We start from the raw sequence: 22,750 nt of genomic DNA on the forward strand, positions 1-22,750 counted from the left end.
CATGATCTAAGGATGGTTTTTACATTTTTGAATAGTTTAAAAAAAAGTCAAAAGAGGAGTAATAATTGTGGCACGTGAAAATGATAGTTTCAGTGACCATAAATAAAGTTCTATTGGAACACAGCCTTGCTCTTTCGTTCTTATCTTCTATGTTGTCATATCATCTGTGTTATCATATCATCTCTGGCTGCTCTTATGGTATACCAGAAAGGTTGAATAATTGCAAAAGAGTATATGGGGCCTGCATAGCCTGAAATATTTACTATCTGGCCCTTTGTAGAAAATGTTTGCCAACCCCTGATCTGGGGAACAAGTCTCTGAGGAAATGTGACCAGTTAGTTCAAAGTTCTGTATGGTGACTGAAGACATAGCATAGGAAAGCCAAATTCATCCATAATGAGATTGACAGGCATTGCAAAAGGAAATGGAGAGAACCACAAATGTCTCAAAATATGAAAAACAGCAAGGAGAATAACGTATTGAGAATAACGTATTTCTCACTTTGCCCAGATCTTCTCCTTTCAGGTTTTTTTTTGTTTGTTTGTTTTGTTTTAATAATCTGAAATGAAGACAGTTTTCTTCTAGTGCTGTCAGGTTGATGTGTGCTGATTTAGATGGTCTCCTGCTGCCTCGGGAGCCTGATGCTTCTGCTCAGTAGAGGAGGATCACTGATGGTTCCAAGGGCTGGCCTTGGAAGGCAGCCATACTCGCCACTGTACCATCTACACCGCTTAAAGGGCTGGCTCTGGAGTCAGAGAGCTGGGAGTCATGTCCTAGCTCGGCTCCTTATTTGATATATGGTCGTGGACACATTTCTTTTAATGGTTCTCATCTTCAGTTTTCTCACCTATAAAACATCAAATTGTTCTGAGTATCAAGTAAAATACTTAAATTGATGAGCACAGAATCTGACACACAGTATGTAGTAACTGTTACTTTTTGTTGTTATTATTGTTTATATGTTATTAGTCTTACTATGTTTGTATACCTCAAGGACTCCCATGAGAAAGGAGATGTTAGTCACTCAGTTTGTGACCCCATGGACTGCAGCCTGCCAGGCTTCTCTGTCCATGGGATTCTCCAGGTAAGAATAGTGGAGTGGATTGCCATTTCATTCTCCAGGGGCTCTTCCTGTCCCAGGACTTCCCATACATGTGCATATTTATGTTTTTGGGTTAAGGTGTTATCCTTTTAGTTTTAGCAGACAGAGATAAACATTTAATTTGGCAGGATCTTGATGTATAACACGAATTCTTTGCATGCCCAACAGTCCATCTCCAGGAAATTGTCTCAAAAAGAAACTCATGCAAGTGTTACAGTCTCAGTCAATATTTAAAACATTGGTCTGGTGAGAAGGTTGTGTCCCCATTCGTTTCTTCCCAAGAGGAGACTGCCCTCCAGTGGAAACAATTCTGATAAGGGGAGAAAATCATTTTGGTAGTGAAGACTATGCAACAAATGCCCTGTGTAATTCTTTTCTGATACAATGTATCTGTTTATGAAATTTAAGAAAACTCTCTCACTGTCCCAGAACCTCCAGGGTCTGCTCTGATCTGATGATGGCATTCTTCAATGAGACCTTCATTCCTTTGACAGCCATCTTCCATCCCTACCATGTGGCATAGGCATTGCTTTAATTAAGCAATACGAAACTAAGACACTTTAAAATATCCCGATACCTAGGTCGCACCTCGGTTCAACTAAGTCAGACGCTCTAGGGGTGGGATCTAGAAATCAGTATTTTATTTTTAAAGTCCCCTCCATGGCTCAGTGATAAAAGAAGCTGCCTGCCAATTCAGGAGACGTGAGTTCGATCCCTGGGTCGGGAAGAACCCCTGGAGAAACAAATGACAACACACTCCAGTATTCTTGCCTGGGAATTCCCATGGACAGAGGAGTCTGGTGGGCTATAGTCCGTGGGGTCGCAAAAGAGTTGGATACGACTTAGCAACTAAACAACTATAACAAACCACACACTGCACACAAAGTTCAGCCTACAGCCAAGGGTGACAGTCACAGCTTCAAACCTTTTGGCTTTTAAGCAAACTTGTTTTTAAACAAAGCAAAGCAGAAAGCCTGCTGTCATGTTACTATGACGCTCGCTCTCCCAAAGCCTGTGTAAGTGTAGCATCTGTTGTCAAATACAATCTTTTTTCATTTGCTTGTTAATAAAGAAGGATCTTTTAGGTAGTAAAAGAGGAAGATAAGAAAGGAATCTTTGCTGCCTCTCCAGCTGTAAATCCCATTGATGGGTTCTGTTTGGGCCCAGTAATTATCTAGACTTTGATAATGTCGTGGTTAAACTATACAGAGGCATTTGGGCTCACCTGACAAAAATGCATTGAGGTAGCTTGAATTTATGAAGGGATTCTTTCTATGTTTTCACTGAGAGTCATGTTTTTTTGTTTGTTTGTTTTTTAGCCTGGTGATTAGACAAGCTAAAAAATTTTCTTCTCATTAACATATTGTTTCTTGTGTTTAGTTCATTATAGATATTTTGTTGATCTAATCTTTTACTTAAATAAGAATCGCTACAGTTGTTTCTGAGTTTGAGGCTATTGAAGGAAGGTTAATTAATTTTTGTTACCTGCAAAATAAAAATAATGATATTACCTACCTCCTAAGGTTGTTAAGGAAAGGGAAGAGATGATGTGTCTGAGGCACCCTAGTGGCTGGCACAGGTAGGCATACTGATGTGTTATGATATTGAGGCAAGAAGATAACAGAGGTCAAGGACAAAGGTACTGCTGTTTTAGTTCCCCTGGGTTTACATCTTGTCTAGACTACCTGTCAGCTCTGTAATGTTAGGCAAATTAGTTTCCTTCCATTAGTCTTCATTTCCTCTCCTGGAAACTTTCAGTCAACGTTTTTGGTAGGGGTGGTAAGAGAGTTGAAAATTAAGTCAGTTAAGTGAAATCACAAATTCATATGCTTATCACTATTCCTGGCATTTGGTAAGCACGTTTTCATATATAGGGGCTTCCCTGATAACTCGGTTGGTAAAGAATCTGCCTGCAGTGCAGGAGACACCAGTTTGATTCCTGGGTCGGGAAGATCTGCTGGAGAAGCAATAGGCTACCCACTCCAATATTCTTGGGCTTCCCTTGTGGCTCAGCTGGTAAAGAATCACCTGCAGTGTGGGAGACCTGGGTTTGATCCCTGGGTTGGGAAGATCTCCTGAAGAAGGGAAAGGCTACTCACTCCAGTATTCTGGCCTAGAGAATTCCATGGACTGTATAGTCCATGGGGTCACAAAGAGTTGGACAGGACTGAGCAACTTTCACTTTTCATATATGTGTGTATATATATATGTATATATATATGTATATATATATAAAAGGAAGAAAGTATGGTGTGTGTGTGATAGACACAGAGAGAGAGAGAGAGAGGGAGAGAAGGAGAAAGAGGTTAAGAGCTGAAAGAGACCTTACCTTGCTTCTTGTGGTCCCTGAACCAGCGGTATCAGCACCAGTTGGGATCCTGTTAGAAAGGTGTAATTTCACCACCCCAGAACTACTGAATCAGAATCTGCATTTTAAAAAGATCCCTGGTGCTATGTGTACACGTCAGAGCAGCAGTTCTCTAGTCAATGAATGGCAAACACAAAGTAAAATTGCCACCACTCTATTGAACACCCTTGGCAGGCATCAGTCATCAAACATGACACTCCACCCCTCAGCATCCTGCCTAACCACTCCAGACAGCTTCAACTGGTTGGTAGGAATTGACAAGTAAGATACAACCTATAGCAGAAGAAACTTATTGCATGGGAACCGTGACTTGCCTGAGCTAGAAAGACAGTATTGCCAAAACAAGACTCCCATTTCAGGGCTCGTAAACTTCCAACTGGTAATAATGTACATACCTTACACTGCTTCCACAATGTCATTCAGTAACATACAGCTATAGTCTGGCTGGCTTTTCACAACAACTAGCAGGTCAAAAAAAGGTAATTTATATTAGCCAGAAGGATAAAATAGGATTTAGCGGTATCATTCAAGTTGAAAAGAAATAGGTTAAAATCACGTGGTAAATAATCTGCCTGCCAATGCAGAAGATATGAGTTTTATCCCTGGGTTGGGAAAATCCCCCGGAGGAGGAAATGACAACCCACTCTAGTATTCTTGCCTGGAGAAGCCCATGGACAGAGGTGCCTGGTGGGCTACAGTCCATGGGGTCACAAAAGAGTCGACATGACTTAGTGACTGATCATGGATGTACGCAGGTTAAAATCAGATAACAGTGTTTCTATGATCAAAACTCAAAGCCTGATAGAAATTCCTGTTGTGATAATCTAGGCATTGTGAATTTAAAAGAATCTGTGATGATCCGTTAATTCCACTGATTTCTAAACTTCCCTTCTTTTCAGACTTTTTTCACTTAAACATTTTTTTTTTATTAACAAAAACTTGTAGTACTTGATGGTGGAGTCACTGAAGTGGCCAATGAACCCATTAGACACCATTTTGCAAAACTAACATCAAACAGGGCGCTGATTTGAGACATTTGTACATTGCCTTTGCCTCTTTTAATTATTTTTGCTTGAAATTTTAAAGCTCAGGCTGGGATGAGCCTTGAGATAGCATATGATCCAGCTTCTGTCTCCTGGAAAGGAAGGAAGAATTTTGTTCATCACCAACAGGAGATATGGTCTGCCTAGCGCAGAAATGAAAACACTGTCCTAATACCTCTGAAATTTATCTTAAGCATCACGTCTGCTGTTGCACTGAGGCTCCTAAACATTTTCTGACTCATTACTCAAATGACTCATGCTCCATTGAGTGTGGTGGGAATACATGGAGAAGTGGCCAGATCCAACCGAGTGAGTAAGAGACTGGCCAGAGTTCCTTGTGTTTTGTTACCTGGGCTGTTAATTTGCTAGAACTCTCAAGATGTTAATGTTCCTCTGATGTGGCTGGCTGACACATAGGAGCTTCTTATTCCACTCTGGAGATTATACCAAAATTTATCCTTCTCAAGATAAAACAAGCGATTCCCAATTTTCACATTTCAGGTTTATTCCAAGCTGTAATAATGGTTTAGGTAATCAGGCTCTATTAATTTAAAAAACTATATATTAATATATCTGCATGTATATGTATAACACTATATGTTTATATATCTATATCTATGTATTTGTGTATATATTATGACGTGTTTTCTGGGTGTACACATATATAGGTGTGCATGTATATGTATCGGAGAAGGCAATGGCACCCCACTCCAGTACTCTTGCCTGGAAAATCCCATGGACAAAGGAGCCTGATAGGCTGCAGTCCATGGGGTCGCTAAGAGTCGGACACGACTGAGTGACTTCCCTTTCACTTTTCCCTTTCATGCATTGGAGAAGGAAATGGCAACCCACTCCAGTGTTCTTGCCTGGAGAATCCCAGGGACGGGGGAGCCTGGTGGGCTGCTGTCTATGGGGTCGCACAGAGTCGGACACGATTGAAGCGACTTAGCAGCAGCAGCAGCAGCATGTATATGTATATGTGTGTAACCTGTGTGTCTATGTATGTATATTTACTTTAACCAAAGTATAATCACTGTTCTCAGAATTTCCAGGAAACAACCATTCTCTCCTCAGTGCATTAACTTAGTCAATATCACATCACTTTTATGATTTGGAAGTTTTCCACACACAAGTATGTTTGACTGTGCCACAAGAGATGGGTGGTGGGGTAATTGCAGATGCATGAAAACCAGAACCAAAGATCTGTTACATGTCTCTTGAAATAACATTAAAGGTCAGATCATAAAACTACTTTCCTTTTTTGAGTATTTTATTTCTTTGCTTGGAATTAATTTCATGTCCAAAGGCATGGTATATGAAAGAAGACATCTAGGAAATGTTTTCTAAGAATTGTGAATGCTCAGTCTCTTAGTCGTGCCCAACTTGTTGCTACCATATGGACTGTAGCCCGCCATGCTCCCCTGTCCTGGGATTTTCCAGGCAAAAATCCTTTAGTGGGTTGCCATACCCTACTCCAGGGGGAATCTTCCCACCCCAGGGGTCAAACATGCATGGTCCTGCATCTCCTTCATTAGCAGAGGGATTCTCTCTGAATTAGCAGGGGGATTCTCTGAGCCACCTGGGAAGCCCTTTCTAGGAATTAGTTCTCTCCAATAATCAAAAAGGAAATTTGGAAATATGTCTGTACAAATAAATATAGCGACATCTGTATAATTCCTTGGGACTCTCTTCAGTGATGATGAAATATGACTCCTGCATTAAAACTTTCATTTATTTTTATGACACTAACATAAAAATCAACAAGACCCATTTTTTCCTTGGAGTCAAATACATTGTTGTTGGTTTGTGTGTCTGTGTCTGTGTGCATGTGGTTTGTTGAAGGATAGTTGATTTACAATATGATATTAGTTTTAGTAATACAGAAAATTGATATTTATCTATGTATATATATGTATATAGTATATATTCTTTTCCAGATTCTTTTTCATTCTAGGTTATTACAAGATATTGAATATAGTTCCCTGTGCTGTAAGCAGGTCCTTGCCATTTATCTATTTTGTAAATAGTTCAACTGGTTTGTTCTGTATTAACTCTTCAATTAGTTTTCTTTTAAATTTATCCTTAAAATGTCTGCCATATGAAAAGAATGCATTCTGCATAAGGTAGAAATTAAGCTGGCTAATTTCCAGCAAATGAAATTATGCTGATAATTAATAAGAATAAGATCTATCTCTGCCCATTTTAAATGATAGGCTGAATAAGAAAGGGCAGATGATGTAAATGTTTATAAACTAGATACATATATGGATTGCAATTCTTTATCCCTCTCTGTGTATTTAAGTGTCCATTCTCTGTATTCACAAATGGCTTTTGGAAGATATATTGGTCTTCTTTCATCACCTTCCTCTGCCTAGAGGAACTCTATATGCTGGACCCATATAGAGTGATTTAAACACACTTAGTCTCAAGCCTTTAGGAACTAACAGTGATCTCTTTAGCCTTTCAAAGAGCTTGCTATGAAATTGGAGTCACCTGGAGTTATTAGAAGGAAATGGCAACCCACTCCAGTGTTCTTGCCTGGAGAATATCAGAGACGGGGGAGCCTGGTGGGCTGCTGTCTATGGGGTTGCACAGAGTCTGACAGGACTGAAGCGACTTAGCAGTAGCAGGAGTTATTGAAGCAAATGAATTATGGTTAGCTAATATCAAGAAAATTAGAGATACCAAGGGAACATTTCATGCAAAGATGGGCTCGATAAAGGACAGAAATGGTATGGACCTAACAGAAGCAGAAGATATTAAGAAGAGGTGGCAAGAATACACAGAAGCACTGTACAAAAAAGATCTTCACAACCCAGATAATCACGATGGTGTGATCCCTCACTTAGAGCCAGACATCCTGGAATGTGAAGTCAAGTGGGCCTTAGAAAGCATCACTACAAACAAAGCTAGTGGAGGTGATGGAATTCCAGTTGAGCACTTTCAAATCCTGAAAGATGATGCTGTGAAAGTGCTGCACTCAATATGCCAGCAAATTTGGACAACTCAGCAGTGGCCACAGGACTGGAAAAGGTCCGTTTTCATTCCAATCCCAAAGAAAGGCAATGCCAAAGAACGCTCAAAGTACCGCACAGTTGCACTCATATCACACTCTAGTAAAGTAATGCTCAAAATTCTCCAAGCCAGGCTTCAGCTGTACGTGAACCATGAATTTCCAGATGTTCAAGCTGGGCTTAGAAAAGGCAGAGGAACCAGAGATCAAATTGCCAACATCCGCTGGATCATCAAAAAAGGAAGAGAGTTCCAGAAAAACATCTATTTCTGCTTTATTGACTATGCCAAAGCTTTTGACTGTGTGGCTCACAAAATAAACTGTGGAAAATTCTGAAAGAGATGGGAATACCAGACCACCTGACCTGCCTCTTGAGAAACCTATATGCAGGTCAGGAAGCAACAGTTAGAACTGGACATGGAACAACAGACTGGTTCCAAATAGGAAAAGGAGTACATCAAGGCTGTATATTGTCACCCTGTTTATTTAACTTATATGCAGAGTACATCATGAGAAACGCTGGGCTGGAGGAAGCACAAGCTGGAATCAAGATTGCCGGGAGAAATATCAATAACCTCAGATATGCAGATGACACCACCCTTATGGCAGAAAGTGAAGAGGAACTCAAAAGCCTCTTGATGAAAGTGAAAGAGGAGAGTGAAAAAGTTGGCTTAAAGCTCAACATTCAGAAAACGAAGATCATGGCATCTGGTCCCATCACTTCATGGAAAATAGATGGGGAGACAGTGGGAACAGTGTCAGACTTTATTTTTTGGGGCTCCAAAATCACTGTAGATGGTGATTGCAGCCATGAAATTAAAAGACGCTTACTCCTTGGAAGGAAAGTTATGCCCAACCTAGATAGCATATTGAAAAGCAGAGACATTACTTTGCCAACAAAGGTCCATTTAGTCAAGGCTATGGTTTTTCCAGTGGTCATGTATGGATGTGAGAGTTGGACTGTGAAGAAAGCTGAGCACCGAAGAATTGATGCTTTTGAACATGGTGCTGGAGAAGACTCTTGCGAATCCCTTGGACTGCAAGGAGATCCAACCAGTCCATCCTAAAGGAGACCAGTCCTGGGTGTTCATTGGAAGGACTGATGCTGAGGCTGAAACTCCAGTACTTTGGCCACCTCATGCGAAGAGTTGACTCATTGGAAAAGACCCTGATGCTGGGAGGGATTGAGGGCAGGAAGAGAAGGGGACGACAGAGGATAGATGGCTGGATGGCATCACTGACTTGATGCACATGAGTTTGGGTGAACTCCGGGAGTTGGTGATGGACAGGGAGGCCTGGCGTGCTGTGATTCATGGGGTTGCAAAGGGTCGAACACGACTGAGTGACTGAACTGGTTTGATTATTAGAGAATGGAAAGCAGAAGATTGAAGTCTGTTTTCATAGCAACTAATGAGGCATCTAATGATTCAAACGTCACTCCAGGGCTCACCTTGTTTTCATAAATGTCCTGGGATAGCTGGACAAGTATATATATATATATATTTTTTTTTTTTTCTTTAAATAAGTAACAAAGCTTTCCAACCACATTCAAATGTGAAAGGAAGCTTCTTCGCACTGATATCTTCTAAGTGTGCAAATACATTTCTTAAAAACAGCATGAGAGAGGTGGACTCTGCATCTTTATTCTTACAAAATGCAATTTTTGGGTCATTTGAAAGTGGACTCTGCCATCAAATTAAATGCACCACTGACTACATGTTTATTAAGAGATTTATCACCAGCTGCCTTATTTAGTGTACTTTTATTAAAATATTACTGCAGCTTCCATCTGAATACTCCTAATTTAGATATTTAATGTGCAGTCATAAGGCATTGAATTGTCCGTGTTATTTTTGACCTGCAGGAGACCATGGGGCACCCAAGTGTAGGGGAATAAATTAAAGGGAGGGGATCTGGCTGGATAGCTTTTAGACATTTGGGATGCCTATGCCCTTGATTTTTCAAATTGCTGCTGAAATGCAGCTCTAAAATTTGGCAGATGAGAGCTCCCCTCCTGACCTGGCTCAGTGTTCATCTAAAAGAGCCAGAACCATGGAGTGCTAGGCCCTATGTCTGTGATAAGGTACATGCCCAATAAATAGCTGTTGAATAAATAAATGAATCAATGAATTGGGTGTTACAGTCTGGGGCCACTGTTCTCCTTTTTATTTCTTTGAAAAACAGCATGCAGATTTTTTTTCCATATTTAGATCTATTTTAAGACGTGTGCATGCATGCTAAGTCACTTCAGTCATGTCCAACTCTTTGCCACCCTGTGGACTGTAGCCCACTGGGATCCTCTGTCCATGGGATTCTTCAGGCAAGAATACTGGAGGGGGTTGCCAGGTCCTCCTCCACGGGATCTTCCCAACCCAGGGATCCAACCTGCATCTCTTATGTCATCTGCATTTGCAGGTGGGTTCTTTACCACTAGCACCACCTGGGAAGCCCTGTTTTATGATGGTGATCTCCATATTGGATATGCACTCATCAGTGGATGAGACCACTGTGTATACATGAATGTATTTGTGGATACAAATATGTATTTAGACTCACAAGCTGTATGAAATGGGGAGCAGGTTTTCAAACTTTCCAAACTGCCTAAAAAAAAGGGTATTAATAGAGTTAGCTCCAGGGAGATGGCGTTTCATCAGTCACCATCTCCTTACGTGGAAAGCCCTTTTCCCATTACTTTTCTATTTTAAATCTATTCCCCTGCCCTGTCTGATTGAACCTTTCTGAAATGGGCCAGGCAGAGAATCTCGCCTCTTCTTTCAGCTTGGAAATAATAACGTCTTCACATTTTCATGGCCTTTTCTGAAATGGGGACCTTTCATTTATGTTTCACTCTCAATTGAAATAAATTGATTAACGTCATGGAATTGTGTTTCACCACAGACCTTTTGAAACAAAAAGCTGCTTTTCTGATTTGGTGAGAGGACAGATTGTCCCAGATTTCTTGATGCTGGGAGGACTCAGGGGCAAAGGAACTGTTATTGAATCCTAAAGAATGATCAGGTTTCATTGCATCCCTTTTGCTATGTTTTTTCCCCCGTAGCATCCCCAGACACCAGACCCTTGGCATTCAGTAATCACAGAGCTCTCTCTGGGACCCCTCTTCCAAATCTCTTAGGTTTTCCATCCCCTTATCTTTTTGCCCTAAGAAATTTTCTATACCTTGCCTTCCACTTCTTGTTTTTTAAAAATTTTTATTTGTAATAATCATATTCTTAATTTTACACTCAGATTTCCCACCCCCCTCATAGCACCTATGTTGATTAATCTCTCTTTCTCTAGGTCCATTCCTCCATCTTCTCTGCCTTGCATCCCCTGTACTTCCTTGCTGGTTTGCCCAGTGGGAGGCATCACTGTGAGTTTGAAGGATGTGTTGAGAACAAAGTTAGGGTATTTTTTACCCCGTGACTTTTTCCTCACAGCCTCATCTCTAGGCAGAGCTGTGTCCTTCTGTTACTGAAGCTCCCTCTGGGCAGCTTGGTCTCTGGGGATAGCACCTTGAGTAAAACTATTCTTCCCCTGTTCTTTTAGCGGGTGGTGATGGCTCCCTCTGTTGCTAGTCTCTGGTGCCCACGCCCACTGTTTGCTCTTTAGCACTGTCCACACTTGTATTCAAGACTCTTCACAGGAACCATCAGGAATAAGTTCTATTTCCTGGTGGATGGACAACCTGTTCTCAATATACAGTTATGGAGTGTTCTTGATCCCTCTGAGAACTTTAATAATAATTTGTAAGTTCCCATTTGACCCATAGCATCTGTCTCTGATGCCTGTTCTCCGTTAATGTTAATTTTTCTTAACTCTTTTAATCTTTCAAATGAAAGTCTTGTTTGATTAAAATAGGTGAGTGGTAAGGATTTCCTCTGCTGCAGTATAGGCTGATTTCTACGTCTGGTGGGTTTCTCTGCTTTCAGTTCCAGTCCACTGCATCCTCTTGGACATCATAACTAGGTTTATATTCCTTATACACCCCTGTCTAATGTCTAGAGAAAAAATATATATATACTTTTTGTTTGGTGGTGAAAGTCTTTGTGCATCTGGGTCTCAGCTTACCTTTAAAGATTCCCGTATATCATCCTATCAAATCCTGGACCTAGATTTCCTTCACTGCAAGCACAACTTTCTCATCCTTCTTTCATCCTTTTTTTTACAGTTTTTAAAAAAGAATATTTATTTATTTAGGTGGTGCTGAGTCATCGTTGCTGCTTGGGCTTTTCTCTGGTTGCAGCAAGCAGGGCTACTCTCTAGTTGCAGGGCACAGGCTTCTCGTTGCCATGGCATCTCTCGTTGCAGAACACGGGTCTAGAGTGAGAGCGCTTCAGTAGTTGCAGTCCCTGGACTCTGGAGCACAGGCTCAGTAGTTATGGCGCACAGGCCTTGTTGCTCTGTGGCATGTGGGATCATCTCAGATCAGGGATCAAACCCGGGTCTCTTGCATCAGCAGGTGGATTCTTTACCACTCAGCCACCAGGGAAGCCCTCATCCCTTGTTGTATACCTGTGCACATCAGATTTGTACTCATGTTCCTAACTAGCCTGTCATCTACCTTCTTAGCCAAATCCAGAGATCCCTTCCTCCTTCACTTCTTATTCTGACCTTTGTCACTTACCTCCATGTCTCATGTATTTCACCATACGTTTTACCATCCAGAAGGTATTTAATGTCTTTGGAGACTAAGATTTTTGAAAATTTTGTTTCTTGTTATTTGTTCACTACCCACTCCTTCAAACTTTTTTGCTGTCATCTCTGTCCTTGGGGCTATCAAGATGAGATGAGCAGTGCTCCCAGCCTCAAGAAGCTCACAGAACACTGGAGAGACCAGCACATAAGAATGGGGAACAATGTGAAAAGGGCAATAATAAGACATAGATGAGGCACGAAGGAGGAGGGAGGTCTGAGAAGGCTGGGTTCTGGTTTTTCTTACCCTGGCTGGTGGGAGGAATGACACCATGAGCAAGGGGCACTTTGTAAATATTGGTCAGCTGATGGAGGTTTGTGTTTCATTGGTTTGTTTCTACAGAGGGTATCCAGGGCTACACATTTAAGTAACCTTTGGTTCCAAAGTGGTCAGTTGGACCAAGGTGTAATCAAAGTATGAATTTTTGTCCCGAATGGATTCTTCACAATCCTGAAGTTTCCTGAAGTTTCCATTCCCCATCTGTAATTCTTGAGAGGCTAGGAGGGGAGTATAGTACTCACAGGCAACTCCACAATACATCTTTTTCAGCTGTGGCTGTTTGCTTTTCTGAGAGCTTATTAGCACCTGCTTTAAGGGACAGGTGGTACTGTTCGACGCTAATGTGGCATTGGTCAGTGTTATTTTGATTTATGCTCAAAGTTCATTGGAAAAGTTATTTTTTTTTCAATAGCTAAAGTAAAAAGAGAAAGTGGAGAACAAGATGCAAAACTGCAGCTGATAATTTTTGAGCTAAACTGTGGTCTTATGTGACTTCACTGAGGTTGCTTCCCTTGTCACTCTGCAAGAAAAGGCAGAAAGTGAAAAAGTAAAAGGCAGGAAGAAAGGAGAGGGCTTGGGAGTCTTGAAGAGTTCTATTTCCTGGCCCTTTCTAGCTCTCCTAGCCACTGGGTTTTGTTTTTTAATGAAGAAATAGAACACAACAGTGGAGAGTAGGCAAGATGTAAATGAACACACTATGAATCCTCACCAATGGGAGAATCTTGAGCTTTCTATCTTGAGAGAGAAAGGTCAGAATCCAGGTGATGAGAGTTCTCTGACTCCGCCCCCTCATCAGCCTTTATTGGAGGCAACTGACCTTCCCTTCTTTTCCTTTTTGGAAAAGCCTCAGGGAGAGCAGAGTGGGTGCCCTGTCTCCTGTTTTCTGTAGCTGTTCTGGAACCTGCAGGTCAGTCCTGGGCACATGCAGATTCCTAGGGAACAAGAGTTAGCACTAGAAGTGGTTGGGAGGCGTACAAGTCTTTTAGGCAGAGTTTTGCGGTGCTGGGGCCTCTCCTTCCTGTTCTCCTTGTGGATACTTAGTTTGGGGATATGATGTGGGGAGAACAAGTGCAGGAGGTGGGGCTGCAATATGGTGGAACATTTGTGAGCAAATATCTGCTCTTCTGCAGAAATTCAGATCCATGGTGAGGTTGGGAAGGGGCTTCTAGAGGGGAAGAAAGTTTCTGAGGGAAATGGTCATAATTCCAGGGCAGTGTGCCTTGGTAGTCTCATGATTTGGGTCCAACCTCTGCAACTGGGTGAGGGACTTTACCTTCCGAAGTCTGCATTTTCTGGCACAGAGTCAGGCATTTCAGGGGAAGAGATTGTGCTCTGACCCTGGAGAGACGCTAGTGCAGCTCCTGGGCCTGTCACTTAGCTTTGTGTGTGTGCATGCTCGGTCATGTCTGACTCTCTGCAATCCCATGGACTGTAGCCCTTCAGGCTCCTTTTTTTTTTTTTTTTTTTTGGGTACTACTTTGAAATTGGAGATTTTGCATCTAATTTCTGTCCAAATACTACTAATTGTTAACTTAGTTGGCTATTGATGGGTGGTCTTGTAATATTGATTTCAAATGATCATTATTGAGAATTCAGACTCTAAACCCAGAGAGGTACCTGCAAGCTCTTTATAATCCAAATTTTCTAATGTGGGTTCAGAAAAATACTAGTCACTTGACACAGTCTGTCCCTGAAAAATTCCGTGCTTGGGGGAAATGCTGTAGATTATAGTGCCCTCCTGGAAGCAACATTAAACTAGTTAACTTCTGCCAATTCCTAAAAGGAAGGAACCTGTGTAGTTGAATTATTCAACTTTTTGCAAATCTGTTTGAACATGGAACATTTTCTTCATGTAATGCCTGTTAAATCTTCCAGAACAAACTTGGGGAAACACTATCTTGTTCCAAGCCTTCGTTTCAGAAATGAAAAGCAAAGGCCAGAGAGATGATTTTCCCAAGTTTGCTATATGATGAGGCCCTCAATTCTCTGCCTGTGCTCCAAATCAAACATTATTATCTTGTACCTGAAGGAAGAAGCTAATGAAAGGGAATTTTTCCTCTCATGGACTTTACTTAATAGCTTTTGTTAACTTGTTTTCTGATCTCTTCTGCATTTTGGTTTTCAAAGAACCCTCTTTCCAGAGAGGGTACTTAATAGTATTGCATATTGTGTAACCACGTAAGCTCTATTGTAATTATAATTTTATTTCTTTTAAATCCACAAGCTTTCTCTATTCCCTCTAAAGCTTGCCTGCCTTTTATTCCCAACCCCATGACTTTACACTGGCAGAAATGTCGCTGTCTTTTGTTCTTCCTCTTGAACAGAACCCCAGGTAACCAATCTGAGGACCTGCTCTTTGCTCCCAGAAAATATGCAAGTTTCTATGCACTGTAAGATTTTCTCAAATTCTCAGAAGGTGAAAAATGCCTGCACAATCTACTACTGTAAAAGAAAATTAATTTATATTAATTAATCTCTTTCCCCTGGATGACAATTTTTGTTTCTTGACCTCAGTGTTGGTAACACATTATTCAGTATTCTTAATAACAGACTTGTGGCTGTGCCACTCATTTGCTCCAGCTATTAAGTACCCTAACCAAGGCTCTCAGGATGTGCCTTAAAGAGTGAAATTGAAGGTCTTGTTTGCCAATCTCCTGTGAGCTACAAAGGCTACTAAGTGTTCCAAGAAGTTGGGAACCAGTGTTCTCTTCATTCCTTGGTTGTCAGTATTCGATGTGAATCCAGTGTGGTTCAATCACACAAACATTTGTCTGTTCAGTGGCAAAACGTGCTGTATTCTGCAGGTTTTTTTTTTTTTTTTTTTTAATGTATTTGGCATTGTTGCTGCCCACGAAGAGTTCACCTTCTAGTGAAAAAGACCCGGTTCTAAATGAACACGACACGAGGTGTTAAGTGCTGTATCATGTGGTGTTCAGAAGGGTAAGACACAAAAAGAAGTCAATTCTTTATGAAGCACTTTGGCATCCTTAAATGTCTTCTTAGAGCAGTAGCATCTGAGAAAGCCAAGAAGCTTGGTAATTCCTTGAGGTTGGTAGATAAGTTGTGGGCTTCCATGCCCTCCTGGTCCATGTCCCACTTCCAAAATTGTTGTTCCCATTTCGATACTGTCTCAGAATACGCTGTACGTGGAAAATATATTATTGTCAAGTGTTGCACATACAAATCCACCATTTCAATCCAAAATGATCAAATTTCTATCAGTTTGATCTTGGGTGGCCTCAGCCTTCAGCAACTTGAAGCAGGACTTTGGTTCCTGGCCAGAGATTGAGGTCAGGCCGCAGGGATGAGAGCACCAAACCTTAGCCAGTAGACCAGTGGTCAGCGACAAGAGCCTCAGCTCTTCTCCTTTGCAGAGAAGCATTCCCACGAAGATGGAAAGTAGTGAAACAAGTTAAGTGTTAAAAATGTACATTTATGTGTGGATAGACACAGAGAGAGTCCTACCCTCTTGGAGGTTTGAATCACTTTTATGGGGCATTTCTTCTGTGTTTCCTTTGATCATCTTAATTTGCCTGGTTCTGAGTCTGTATTTGGTATCCCTCAGGGTCCTCCACATGGGTATGCACATCTTTTAGTCAAGATGGAATACAGCAAAGAGGCCTGTGGGTAGTTGCATCACTTACTGTGAGGTGATGCCCCCTCTCCTTGGACCTCTGAGGAGCCTTTCGGCACATGTGTAGTCAGGGAGGCCTCCTTAACTTTGAGAATGAGGAATGTGTGTTCTGTTATCTCTTATCTGGGCAGGGCCCAGCCTCCTCCATCATCCTGCTTTTATGGAGTTTCTGTCCACAAGGGAGAAACTCTTCAGCCTGGAGCCCCTCTGTCTCCTGCCTCAAACTTAAGACAAAACATACAACCCAGAAGTTGAGAGCTACATTTTATTCTGTGTACAAAGCTGAGGACTTAACCCTGGGACACAGCATTTCAGGTAACTCTGAGAGACTGCTCTGAAGAGACAGGTGGGGACCTAGGATATATATAGTTTTTGCAACAAAGACCAGGTACTCAGACCGTCAAGAGATGACTGTTAAATAAAAAAAACCAAGTATCTCAAGTTAAGGAATTTAGAGTTTTCCTATGTATGGGAAGATGCAAAGTCTGGGCTCATTGAAATCAGGCCTTTGATATGCATGCCAGTTCTCTGGGGCCAGTATCTTGTGCTTCTCATCCTGAGTCACCTCAGGGTGCACTGTTGGGGTGGCTGCAGAGGCTGACTGCTAGACTGATGGGGCGGGGGACATCCTGAGCTCCCTGAGCGCTCACCATCCCGGTGGCTGTAAAGTGATGGCTGCAACACCCTTTATTTACTGATAAGGCAGGCATGCAATATTTTCCATTCACATTCCAGTGTAACTCTGAGCATCCTTCCCTTTACCTGCTTCCTCGGTATGGCTGTTCCTTCCACCTCCTTAGCCCTTGTTATTGTAGAAGGCAATGGCACCCCACTCCAGTACTCTTGCCTGGAAAATCCCATGGATGGAGGAGCCTGGTAGGCTGCAGTCCATGGGGCACTAAGAGTCGGACACGACTGAGCAACTTCACTTTGACTTTTCACTTTCATGCATTGGAGGAGGAAATGGCAACCCACTCCAGTATTCTTGCCTGGAGAATCCCATGGACAGAGGAGCCTGGTGGGCTGCCGTCTATGCGGTCGCACAGAGTCAGACACAACTGAAGCGACTTAGCAGCAGCAGTAGCAGCAGCCGCCCTTGTTATAGGTCAGCTTCTGTGCTGAGCAGCTCCCATTTCTTGATATGTAATCCTGACCATGATCCCATGAAACATTACTTCCCAAACTTGTCTGCACATTGGAATTCTCTGGGGGGCATCCCAAACTATTGATGCCTCTGTCCCAGCACTAAAGGCTGTGATTTAATTGAGGAGCATAATCTGGGCTTTGGGGTTTTTAGAAGATCCCCAGATGGTGACAAATGTGGTTTAAAATTGATTATGGTGATGGTTGTTCAACTCTATGAATAGATTAAAAACCATTAAACTGGACACTTTGAATGAATCCTATGGTAAGTAAAATTATATCCGAATATAGCTCTTCTATTGTAAAAATCTTCTGTGATTAATTTGTACAGAACTGCTATAAAGTAAGTGGAGAAACTGAGACTTGGAGCTTCGTGACATACTCAATCTGTCATAGCTAGCCTGGGATGACTAAGAACCAAGGCAGTCTGACCCCAGAGTTTGTTCTTATCAGTTACTTCATCCTATTGCCTACAAGGGCTTCCCCGGTGGTGCTAGCAGTAACCCACTTGCCAATGCATGACACGTAAGAGATGTGGGTTCGGTCCCTAGGTTGGGAAGATCTCCTGGAGGAGGAAATGGTAGTCTTCAAACATGGAGATGATTCTGCTATCCCATGACTCCACAGCATATGCTTGGAGAAGTAGTGATGGATTTGCTCCCATCTATCCACGCGCCTTGACATGTCATGTTATATAACCAATGAATCTAATTTGCAAAATTATTGGCTTTAGGACAAGATAAAGGAATTAGCCTCCTTGGGAATAAAATCCTCAGGCTCTTTATCACAGTACTGAAACGGGCTGAGCCAGTCATCTTTGGTAGCCAGGAGGCATTCTCAGAAGCACACTGAAAGAGGGACATGCAGGTATCAAAGTGAGAAATTCAAAACCAACTGTTCCACATCCTGGAACCCAAAAATAGAATTCTATTTAAAAGATACTGCCTGGAATGTTAACCTTTGTCAACCCTCTACTGAATTTGGGTATAAAAACACACACAAAGATAGTTCAACTATAATGGGAGAATGTTTGGGTTTTGGCTGCAGGTCAGGAATAAGGCACATCTGATTGGAAGGCCTACTTTGACCAGTCTCAGGAAAACACAAAGGGAAATGATGAGCGTCTTCATAATAAATTGTCATAAAAGTTTTCTGGAAGGAAAGCTGAAGGTGTAAGTCCCCAGAGCAGCACGGTGACTTTCCTGAGAGGAGTGCTTTGTCTCTTCAGATGCTCATGGCTGACCTCTTGGTGGCCGCTGCTGCTCTACCTATGTGCTCCCCTTTCTGAATAAAGATAGAGTTCAAAAAGATGAGCTCAGCTCAGAGCTGAAAGGGAAGCCATTAAAACGGGCCTATCTAGAGGCTTAAAGGTTGAGTTCCAGAGAGGAGCTTAGCTAGCTTTGCTTTAGTAGTTGGACACTCAGTATCTTCTCAAGTGTTGGCTGTTGGTATGCAGCAATTTGTAATCTGTTTCTTATTGCCAAGTATCAGCTGGGAAACTGAATTTTCTTAACTATTTAAGATTAAAAAAAAAAACTGGCTTTGTCTGTAGTTGCCTGAAGTATTTGCTTGAATTAGTGTTTGTTCTGTTTTTAAATTAATATTCATTTCTCTTTTTTGAGTCAATGAAATCCATTGTAATATTTTTCGAGGGAGGAGGAGTGCCTGTTAGAATTCAGGAGTGAGGAATAAAGTAGAAACTGGGCCTTCTGGCGGGGCTTCCCTGGCAGCTCAGGGGAAAAGAACCCACCTGCCAATGTAGGAGACAGAAGAGATGAAGGTTCCATCCCTGGGTCGGGAAGATCCCCTGAGAAGGAAATGGCAACCCACTGCAGTATTCTTGCCTGCAAAATCCCATGAACAGAGGAACCTGGTAGGCTACAATCCGTGGAGTCACAAAAGAGCCTGACACTTAGTGATGAAACAACAGCAGGCACTCTGGCATTCTCTAGCAAATGGAAAGATTGTATTGCTTATGAATCCTTATATGATGTATAAGGGATCAGCTCTGCTGATTGTTACTGATCATCAGGCTGATGTGTCCCGTCGGGGGGTGGGGCTCAGGTAGCCGGGGTGGTGTGTCCACCTGGATGCCCCCCAGCGCACTCCCGTCACATCTCCATCCACCAGTAAATACATGTAGCTCTTTTTCCAAAATATGTCCAGAATGTGACCACTTCTTACTCTCTCACTGCTGCCTCACTAGTTCAAGCCCCTGACTTAACTGTGCAGCCTTTTCTAAGCTTGTCCAGCCATAGACCATTCTCCACACAGTACCCAAGCACTCTTTAGAATCTAAATGGTTTTAGGAATGGCTGATAGAGACCAGGCTTGGTGGACAGGGCATCAGATCTTAGGCAAGGGACTAGCTTAGGAATTCTCAACGTTAATACACATATAAACTGTCTATCAAGTTCAGTGAATATCCTGATCCAGTGGGTCAGAAGTGGAGCTGGAAATGTGTATTCCCAACAAGCTCCCAGGTAATGCTCACACTGATCCTCTCCAGACCACATCTTGAATATTAAGATGTGATACTGAACTCCCCACTTAGGCTAACTAACTTACCTTGTGAAATGTTCAGTGCCAGTCTCCTCCTGAAACCTGGGGGTAGGGAAAAGCAGTCTATCCTCACTAGCAGCCTGCCTGGATGACTGGCTTCTTAAGTTGTCCATCTCAAGGGAGACTTTCCTTCTCCAGTGGTTCAGAGGGATTCCACCTGATCATCAGATCTTGGTATCAGTGATCCTACTGCCCATCTCTCTCAGCTCCATTATCCCATTTCATTATTTTTTTCCATCTCTCATAATGATCTGAAAATCTAATTTTACTTATTGTCTTTTCCCTGGTTAGAGAAGAGAGTTTATCTCGTCTTGTTCAATACTGTATCTCCATAACCGTAAAAGGCAGTGTTTACTGTAGTTAACTGTACTGTAGTTAAGTGTACTGTAGTGAATAAAATAATACGGGGTAGTGAATTTGAGACAGACTGACTCTAAGTTCCCTGATGATGGAGCCCTTTCTTTCTTGTTTATCATTGTCTGTCCAACACCTAACACAGAACGTGGCACACGGTAGGCATTGAGTAAGTGAATGAGAACTCAGGTTAAACATAGGGAAAGAGTATTGTAAAGTAATAGTTAATGGATCAAGTCAGCAGACAGGTGTTAGGGTACGGTCATCTCCATACTCCCTTAGTCTTTGTGTTGATATTAAGAATTTTGTCCAAGTAGTTGGTAACAGGACTGTTTTGAGGGGTATGGAGGCAATATATTATTGAGAGGCTTTTGAAGACTGTATCATTTGATCAGAAGCCATTCTCCACGGACACTTCTGAGCAGAGGCACACACATTCCTGAAAGAGAGTGAGCCATCAGTCCTCATCCTTTACCTGTCTTTTTTTTTTCTTTTTCTTTTCAGTGATGCCAGAACCACTGAGTTCAGTCACTGAGTTGCCTTTTCAAGTTACAGTGGATAATGGCCTTAAAACTTTTTTTCATCACTGTGAAAATTGGCCTGTTGCTTTGTCCTTTCCCCAAATGGCTACTGTAGATTTTCTCATTTCAACATTCTTGACAGATGGTTTTTCTTTTTCCTTTTTCATTTCATCAGCATCTGAGGCTAGCAAAAATGCCTCAAACATTCTTTGACTGTCTCTTACTCTGACAATAAAGTTTTTGAGGGTTCCACTTCTATACCTCAACTGTAACTAGATTAAACACAGAAGAGGGAAAGACCGATCAAACTAAAATTTGTCGAGTATGTCTTGTAGTCCAGGTGCTTTGTAAGAATAGTTAAATAGAAAGCCTGGCTTTGAAGATTGGCCTTGTTCTTTGTTTCCAGAATGGGATTGGTTTTCACATGGGTCCTGTTTTGTATATTTCTGATTGGTCATTTGAGGTCTAATTCCAACATCTGAACCAATGTATAGGGCATTCTACTGTATTAGTGTTAGTTGCTCAGTTCTATGTTCGATTCTTTGTGACCCTATGGACTGTAGCCCACCCAGCTCCTCTGTCCATGGGGTTTTCCAGGCAAGAATACTGCAGTGGGTTGCCATTTCCTTCTCCAGGGGACTTTCTCACCCAGGGATCAAACCTGGGTCTCTCAGTTTGTGGACAGACTCTTTACAATCTGAGCCACGAGGGAAACCCTTTTATGGCCCCAGGTTGGCTCAAGAAAGTAACAGGAAGAAAGAAAAGAAAGGATACTGAAACATTAAAAAGTCTCATATCTTTGTTACTTTGGTAAAAGTTTCCCCCCTTCTCTCTCACTCCCCTCCCCATTTCCTATAATCTTCTATCCCAGGTAAAGAGAATAAGAATTCATCCTCACAACCCAAAATGGTGATAGCTGTATCGGTTTGGTTTAAAAGAGTAGGGTCTCACCATATATATAAAGTAACTGTTCTCTAGAGATAAAGATTTGAAAAGTGCAGTGACTAAATCCGTTATTCAGCTGATGTTTATTGCCCATTCACTATTTGTTTAGCACTCTGCAGCCTGCTGTGCATATGGGAATGTTAGATGGCAATCTTCACTCTTTCTATGAACAGATTTTTCTTTCTCATCTCTGGCTGCTTCCTTCCCTTCATCTCTTTCTTAGACACACACACACATGCACTGTTTTCATCAGGAAAAGTAGCAACTGCCCTGCCAGGTGGCAGCTTGGCATCTTCTGGGCTGTGGCCTCCGTGCTCGTAGGGAGAAGTTCATCAGTGGACAAGGGACTCCAGCCTGTGCTCTTTCTCTTGGACTTGCCTGTAGCTGTGAAGGGCATACTGTCATTCTCCAGCTCAGTATGCGGCCTGCCTGATTCCTCCCAATTATCATTTTCAACCTTGGACTCGGGTGGGGGGGGGGGAGGCGGGGCTTGTGGACTGGGGTCTTGGGGTGGGGAAGCAGGAAGGCCCACTCAGTTTTTGGCTTGAACTAAGTTATATACGGTTGACTTGAGAGAATTGAGAGACTACTAGGAACTACCCAGCCATTCACAAAGCTGTTCTTGCTTCTCGGTGTGACTTCTGGGTCTGCTTGGGGACGGGGACTGATAGATAACCCTGACCTCAGACGTTCCCTATCCTCAAGGAGATCATTATCTAGTATGTGAGGTGGAAAATCGAATGCGTCATTATAGTATGAGTGCTTCTCCATGTGTTTCACTAATGGATTACCATCTCATCCTGCCACAGATGGCATCATCGACAGCCATGTTAAAGGAAAGACCTTGCCCCTCAGTATCAGCTACAATTGTCTGTTCACTGTCTTGTTTGTATGCTTAAAAACCACAGTTTTCTCAGCAGAGCATACCATGCTCCAGTTTAATTTAGGCCTTACTTACTGTGATCTGAAACCTCTGGGAGCCGTCATCCCAAAACTTGTATATTTAACTTCTCTGGACATAGGTGCTCTGGCCTGTCTCCAGCAGCCTGGCATGCCCAGACAAGTGAACTAGTAACACAGGAAGATGCCAGCA

General features: G+C 42.1%; 1 protein-coding gene across 26 annotated transcripts in view; it reads left to right on the top strand.

The window, feature by feature from the left end:
• Window positions 1-22,750, top strand: part of FHIT (fragile histidine triad diadenosine triphosphatase) — a 1,535,374-nt gene that overhangs the window by 659,883 nt on the left and 852,741 nt on the right. For 9 of the 26 annotated variants that reach the window (XM_044933637.1, XM_044933648.1, XM_044933657.2 and 6 more), the window contains exon 1: window positions 13,267-13,405. The exons of 10 other annotated variants lie outside the window; for them this stretch is intronic. The gene's annotated coding sequence lies outside the window, so the exon portion shown is untranslated. Of the gene's footprint in view, window positions 1-13,266; window positions 13,406-22,750 lie in introns of those variants that run through there. 7 more of the 26 variants (XM_044933651.1, XM_044933650.1, XM_044933653.1 and 4 more) reach the window with 1 other exon arrangement.

The sequence above is a fragment of the Bubalus bubalis genome, chromosome 21 (assembly GCF_019923935.1).
Source record: "Bubalus bubalis isolate 160015118507 breed Murrah chromosome 21, NDDB_SH_1, whole genome shotgun sequence".
NCBI lineage: Eukaryota > Metazoa > Chordata > Mammalia > Artiodactyla > Bovidae > Bubalus > Bubalus bubalis.